General features: G+C 29.1%; 1 non-coding gene across 1 annotated transcript; it reads left to right on the plus strand.

The window, feature by feature from the left end:
- The first annotated feature begins 5,412 nt into the window (after nt 1–5,412).
- On the plus strand, nt 5,413–5,485 carry Trnak-cuu. Its single transcript has one exon. It is a non-coding gene; the product is annotated as a tRNA-Lys (tRNA).
- Nucleotides 5,486–7,500: the final 2,015 nt, after the last annotated feature.

A 7,500-nucleotide genomic window follows, 5' to 3' on the forward strand; every position in this document is an offset into this window, starting at 1 on the left:
AAAAAAAAGAAAGAAAAAAAGGAAGACAGAAATAGTGAAAGAAGAAAACAAAAAAGAAAGAAAGAAAGAAAGAAAGAAAGAAAGAAAAAGGGCAACTCGTAAAAGGCAATCGAGGAGAGGTCACGAACTTATAAAATGGGACCATAATTAAGGAAAGTTGACCATAAAGTAACATCAGCGAGCTAGCAACTTAAGAACCTAGCGCAACCAAGCAATAACACACGCAAGAGAATGGATGATCATCGGGATCTATCGTTGATCATCGTAGATCACGTTATTCTGCTTAGTATATATATATATATGTATATGTATTTATGTGTATGTGTGTATGTGTTTGATCTTCGGTCGGATTAATAGCTTCATTTACGAATTCTTTTTCAAGAAATGTGTGAAAGGTAAACGCGTTCTCTCGAATTATACAACACCGTCATCATTTTAATTATATATATATATATATATATATATATATATATATACATATATATATATATACACACATAAAAAAGATCCATAAAAAAAAATAGACAAAAGAAACACCATGAAAGAAATAGAGAGAGAGAGAGAGTAGATGGTTTGGTGTTATAACGTGTCGTAAGAAACGAAAGGGATTTTTCGACGGTTAACTGGCGATAATTCAAAGAAAAATGCCATCTCACTGGTCATTTTCGTAAATAACAATAATAATAACGATAACGATAACAATAACGATAATAATAATAATATTAATATAAAGAAGAAGAAGAAGAAGAAGAAGAAGGTGAACCGAAAATTGTAAATATCCTATATAAATCGGGATCAGAAATTGGGATTGGATAGGTCGATTATTATTATCTCGTTCGAAATTCAAGAAAAAGAATCTTCTCTCTTTTTTTTTACTCCTTCCAAGAGAAAAAAAAAAAAAGAAAAAAGAAAATTTCGGAACGCACCCTTCGATAAGTACGTATGTACATATGTACGTACGATACGTATTATACATACGCGAGAATATTGTAAAAATAAAGAATAAAAAATTCAAGACGTATCAGTAAAATCGAGATTCACAACCACCTCCTCCACTCTTCACCCTCTACCCTCTCTCTCTCTCTCTCTCTCTCTCTCTCTCTCTCTCTGTCTTCTCATCGGCCACCTTTTCACCCTATCTAGACCCCCTATCCCACCCCCCACCCAACCGTAATCACTGTTATTACTATAATCGTTTATTACACGAGAATAGAAATAAAAATCGCGCCCGAAGCCACATTAAATTATGTTAACTCGTTCCTAACGTGGTACATGTAGTATGTACACACACACACACACATACACACATAATATATATATATATATATGTATGTGTATATGTGTCCATGGTATTTTATATATACCGCATGCCAAACACAACACAGATTTAGATCCCGACATATTAGATCGAACGTCCGAAATACGCCGCGTATGCCCAACGGCCGAAAATTATCCACCGATTATTCGTCTTTCGATAAAACGAGAAGAGGGTGAGGGGTAGATATAAAGCTAAGAGGGCTGCCGAGGTAAAGTGAGGTTAGGTGAGGTGTGTCGAGATCGAGCTGAAGTGAGACGAAGTGAAAGAGAGCTTGGATATGTTCAAGAGAATGGGACGCAGGTGGGTGGGTTAGGGTAGGGGGAGGTATACTCACTGGGATAGGTTTTTAAGGACTCGGTTGCGCCCTCTGTTCGAATTTTTTTTTCTTTTTTTCGTTTTTTTTTTTTTTTTTTTTTTACTACCTCCTTCACCACCTCTCTCCATCTCTTACGTTTCTTTACCTAACGTTTTTGTTTCTCTCTGTTTTTCTTTTCTCTTTTTTCTTTGCTTCTTCTTCTTCTTTTTTTTTTTTTTGGTTTTATTTCATTTTGGATTTTTCTTTCGTTTTGGTTTTTTTTTTCGGCCATCTTTTTTTTTTTTCGTTTACCTTCCACTTGTTCGTCGTCTTCTTCTTCGTCCTCCTCCTCGTCTTCTTTTTTGTTATTTCTTTTCCGCCATCTTGTTAGTTTTCTTTCTCTTTTTTTTTTTCTTTCTTTCCTTCCTTCCTTCCTTCCTTCCTTCCTTCCTTTCTTTCTTTCTTTTTTCTTTCTTCTTTTTTTTTTTTCTTCGTCGTAAAGCTGGCTTCAATTCTCTACCGTGTCTTCGCCTTCGGAAATCAGGGATATGCGATAAGCAAACACTCCTTACAACACCGCTCTATTATTAAACTATAAAACTCGTATATACCCCCGTCCTCCCACATTGGCGTAGGATTCATTGGTATAGTGATTTTTTTCAAATTATTCACTAGTAATCTTATGCGTCACAATGTTTTAATGATCTCGTTCGAGAATATGTTTGTTTTGTTATTATCATAAATTATCGCTTATATCCCAAACCTGAATTATTTTTAACTATAAAATTCGTACTTTCGTTCTTTCCCGCCATACGTCTCTCCTTCCCTTCACCTCTGCGCCATTATTCCTCCCATTGGCGTAGGATCGTACGTAGAAATTTTCTTTTTGCTCCTTTTATTTTATGCTCCTTATTTTATTTTATTTATTCGAGATTGTTAATGACTGTAACAGTCGTTGCAATTTCAATTTCAATCTTAATGATGGAATATTAGTCATCGTTCATTGGCGTAGAATAGTCTATAGAAATTTTTTTTCGTTTATTCGTTCGAATCTAATATTTCTATATTTGTGTTAGATTATTGAATGCTTTTAGAATTCTCGTATTATTTTAAACTGCGGAAATATCGAATATTTATCCTACCACTCTCCACCATTGGCGTAGGATTTTATATTAAAATTTTTTCCTTCAATCTAATAATTATATGTTTATTTATTTATTTATTTATTTCAAATTAGCAAACATCATTAAAACTTGTCCCATAGACTTAAATTTTATATTTCATATATGTCCAATCGTTTCAGCGTAATACTTTAATTTATTAATTATTTATTTATTTTGGATTATTATATAACAAACAGTCTTAAATTAGATTCAATTTTGATTCTAAATAGGATTAGATTTATCAAATTTATTGCATATATGTGTATGTATATATATCTTTTTTTTTTTTTCATTCTATTATTAAATTAGCGTACGAAATAACACCATCAAATTCGATCTTCTAATTCATATAATTTTGTTCTTATCTATTTAATCACATGCCTCTAATATCGAATTATTTATATATTTAACATCACATATATCAACAATTGTAAAAATAAATTCAATCTCGATATTAATATGTAATGATCGATGATCGGGAATACATACACATAGACATATTTATTTTCTAAACGAATAAGATTTACGATTAGTCGATTAGATTAGATTTAGAGAAAAAAAAAATATATATATATATATATATATATATATATATATACACATCTTTTTTCGACTATCTCGTTAATTTTAACGTAATAATAAATTTCTTTATTATTTATTATATTTTTTGGATATGAAAAATTTTAATATATACGGCGACTGATAAAAATTTCCAAAAAAAAAAATATTTCATGGTGGTCCCTTTACGCCATTGCCTTATCTTTTTCCCTTTCGTAAGTTTGGTATTTTTTTTTTCTTTTCTTTTTTTCTCTTCATTCTTCTTCTTCTCTCTCTTTCATTTTTTCTTTTCTTTCTTTCTTTCTTTCTTTCTTTCTTTTTCTTTTTTTTTTTCTTCTTCTTTACTAGCATACATATCCTGGTCACGCCCTTATTCAAGCGCCGCTGCCCGAACGATGATTATAACATCATCCTTCCTGAAAATCCCAAGGCTCGTTATTATATTATAATGTATAGAGCAAATGGCGCCCGCCAATTAAATAGCTACACAAATAGCTTAACTATCATATATATATACACATACATACATACATATATATATATATATATATATATATATACATATGTATATATGTAAATATGAGATGAGATTGATCTATAATGATGTCGTACTTGTCTAACCAGAACTATAATTTTTAAATACAATATAAAAAAGAAATAAAAAAAAAAAAAAAAAAATATATATAAGGAAAAATAAAAAAATAAGTGGCAATATAGATATTTGAAGATTTATTTGGTAAAAGTAGAAGAAGGGTGACATTTATTTCTTTTTTTTCTTTTTTTTTCTTTTTTTTTTTTTACATTTTTACACTAATACATTTAATATATCTTTATTATTTATATTATTCTTAAACAGGATGATTAAAAGCCCTTAAGAAATCAAATCAATTCGAAAATGAGAAGAATTGAATTAATTAAAATTTTTTTTGCAATTTTCTTTGAACGATTATTATCAATTAATTAATTAATTTTTTTTTTTTTTTCTTATTGTTTCTTTAATAGATGAGATATATTTTTGTCATCGATATTATTTTAACAGGACTATTATAATTTTTTGAGAATATTTTGGTACGTTCTGAATTTTATTTACTTATTTATTTATTTATTTATTTATTTATTTATTTATTTTCTTCGCGATCGATACGGATATATTACGATACGAACGAGAAAAAAGTTATTAGATAAAAATAGTTTTAGGGATGATCCCAACGCACAATAATTCGTAACTTAGACTAATCTCAATGCTATTCCGACTTGTCTCTAACGTTAGAGACTGTCGACGATAAGACAATCGATTAGGCTAAGCTCGTAAGTGATGCTCTAAAACGTTATGCTCATGTATATGTCTTTGTATATGCTGCTGTTTGTGCATATATGTGTATATGTGTGACAAGGATTAGAAAGAAAAAAAAAATAGAGAGAGAACCAGAAGATAAAAACAAACGATCATGGAGGTAAAACCTTGAAGGTAAACTCCGCGTATTGTAGATTTTTCGAATTCGTAATTTTCACTTTGAGAAATAATAAAAAAGCAATCGACAATTTTACGATGGCGAGACGAACACTCATCGTAAATGTCATAGCGTTTTTCATTTCTTTTCTTTTCTCTTCTTTTCTTTTTCTTTTTCTTTTCCTCTTCGATGAAACATTGTCGGCCGCCATTGTTGCGTTGTTAGGTTATGCGTAAATCTTTTTCGTCGTAAATCAAAAAGAAAAAAAAAAAAAAATGAAGGAAAGAAAGAGAGAAAAAAGTACAGGATAAAATTTAGAAAAATATTATTTCCATTACTATATCTTCGTGTATATTATTTCTCCAATAAATTGTAATACTTAGTAGATAATGATTACAAGACTAATATCTTACAAGACTGATCTAATGGAGGGTAACCTTATATTTTTTTCTTTCTGTTTTTTTTTTTTCTTTTATTTATTTTTTTATGGATCAGTGTCTAACCATTATTATTATTATTGTTATTATTTATCGTATGTGTTGACGTTTAATACGTATAGGTTTAACGAAAGGTGGTAAATGTAGAGAGATAGTATAGATAGATATTTTATCAGAGATTGGACCAATAGCCCGGCTAGCTCAGTCGGTAGAGCATGAGACTCTTAATCTCAGGGTCGTGGGTTCGAGCCCCACGTTGGGCGAATTTTTTTTCTTTTCTTTTCTTTTCTTTTCTCTTTCTTCTATCATCTAATTTCATCTAATTTTTAATATATCTTTCGTATCTCTGTGATAATTTATTGAAACATGAAGTTATAAGAATTCACAAAAAAGAAAGCTTCAGAAAATCGGTTGCTCAAGTTTTTATTCTGAACTTTTATTTCTAATTATACATATCCATATATTTATTTATTATAAAATTGTTATCGGATTATAAAAAAAAAAAAAAAGAAAAAAGAAAAAAAAAACGCAGTGGAATTACACATATAACATTTTATTCTGTTCTTACAATTTCGTAATGGGAAATATGTATTCGTATTTTAATTAATATTTGATTTTTTTATCTTGTACCATTTGTTTCATATTAACATACATTAATATTTATATATTATCAAAAACTTTCCGATTAAATTATAAAATGTTATCAATGAGTTTCATTAATTAATAAAATCAAGAAAATTAAGAATTTCTATAGTAAATATCAACTTTCGATTTTTCTTTTTCTTTTCTCCTTTCTATTTCTTTTTTTTTTTTTTTTTATTTAATCAACTCTTTCATTTTCACTATTTAAGAAAACAATTCTATACATTACGTATATATCTACTTCATAATTCGTATTGAAACTTTAACACTTTCTAGAAATATTTCTCTTCATCTCTTGTCTCTTTTCCTTTTTCTTTTTCTTTTTCTTTTCTTTTTTTTTTTCATTTTTCTATTCGTCAAACCTCTGATTGCGAACGTTGTCTTCTTCCATACCTTATTTTCCATAAAACTTTATCGAGCTTCACTTTTACGATTTTACGATAGAGAGAGATAAATAGAGAAAAAAAAAAAAGAGACAGAGAGAAAGAGAAAGAGACACCATGAAAATTTTCTTAGGTTGTTCGAGGACATCTTGAAACTCGTTGACGCCAAAGACGTTTCCCTGATAAGATCGCTACTTAAACTTGTATTTCCTCGAGCGGAAAAGAAATATAGTATACATACATACATACATACATACATACATACATACATACATACATACATACATATATATATATATATATATATAGGAAACGCAAGTATATCTTTTCTGTTATATTCCACCTTATATCCCCATTATGCATACCATACATCCATCCATCCATCGGTCTTCTTCGGTCTTTGGTGTTACTCATGCTCCGTTAAACTTCTTTGCCGTTTCTCTTCTCTAACGTGTCGCATTTGAATGACGTGTCATGTTTTAAGCTGACTTGAAAGAGTAAAAAAGAAAGAGTACAAAAGAAAAAGTAAGAAAGAGAGAGAGAGAGAGAGAGAGAGAGAGAGAGAGAAAATCGCTTTACATGTCCTTTCCCGATCATCTAGTTTGTTAATAACGTTTCACCTTTTACCAATTTAAAAAAGGATGGGAAAATGGCCGACGTAAGTTAGTTGGTTTCTCTCGCGCGTTCATCAATGCGAATAAAAAGAAAAATATGAGAGAAAAGAAAATCGTAGGGAGGACAAAAGAAACGAGCTTTTCTACTTTGTCGATTTATTTTTATGTTTCTTTTTTATTTTTTCCTTTTCGTTTTCTTTCTCTTATTTCTTGACAGGTATTTCTGTTTATTCCGTTTTATTTATTAATCAGTATTCATTCATCTCGTTCCACTCTTTTTTTTTAATTTCATTTCATTTCTTTTTGATTTAATTACGTTTTATCAATCCTTTTCTGTGTCATGTCGAGTGATTCAAAAAAAAAAAGAAAAAAAAAAGAAAAAAAAGAAAAAGAAAAGAGATCAATAACATTTGTACGTAATTAAATTCGTAATAAATGAAAGAAAGATGTATAAGGTGTATAGGTAATACGTTTAAAGTAAAAAAAAAAAAAAAGAAAAAAAAAAAAGAAAGAAAAGAAAAAGGATTTATTTTTATTTTTTAATTCTTTTACTTTTTATATATAAGAAAATTGCTTAGGCGCCATGTCGTTTCTTTTCTTTCTTATTTTTTATATAACGTAATAAATCTGGATATAAAA

This window comes from Vespula pensylvanica, chromosome 24, assembly GCF_014466175.1.
Source record: "Vespula pensylvanica isolate Volc-1 chromosome 24, ASM1446617v1, whole genome shotgun sequence".
NCBI classification, from domain to species: Eukaryota; Metazoa; Arthropoda; class Insecta; order Hymenoptera; family Vespidae; genus Vespula; species Vespula pensylvanica.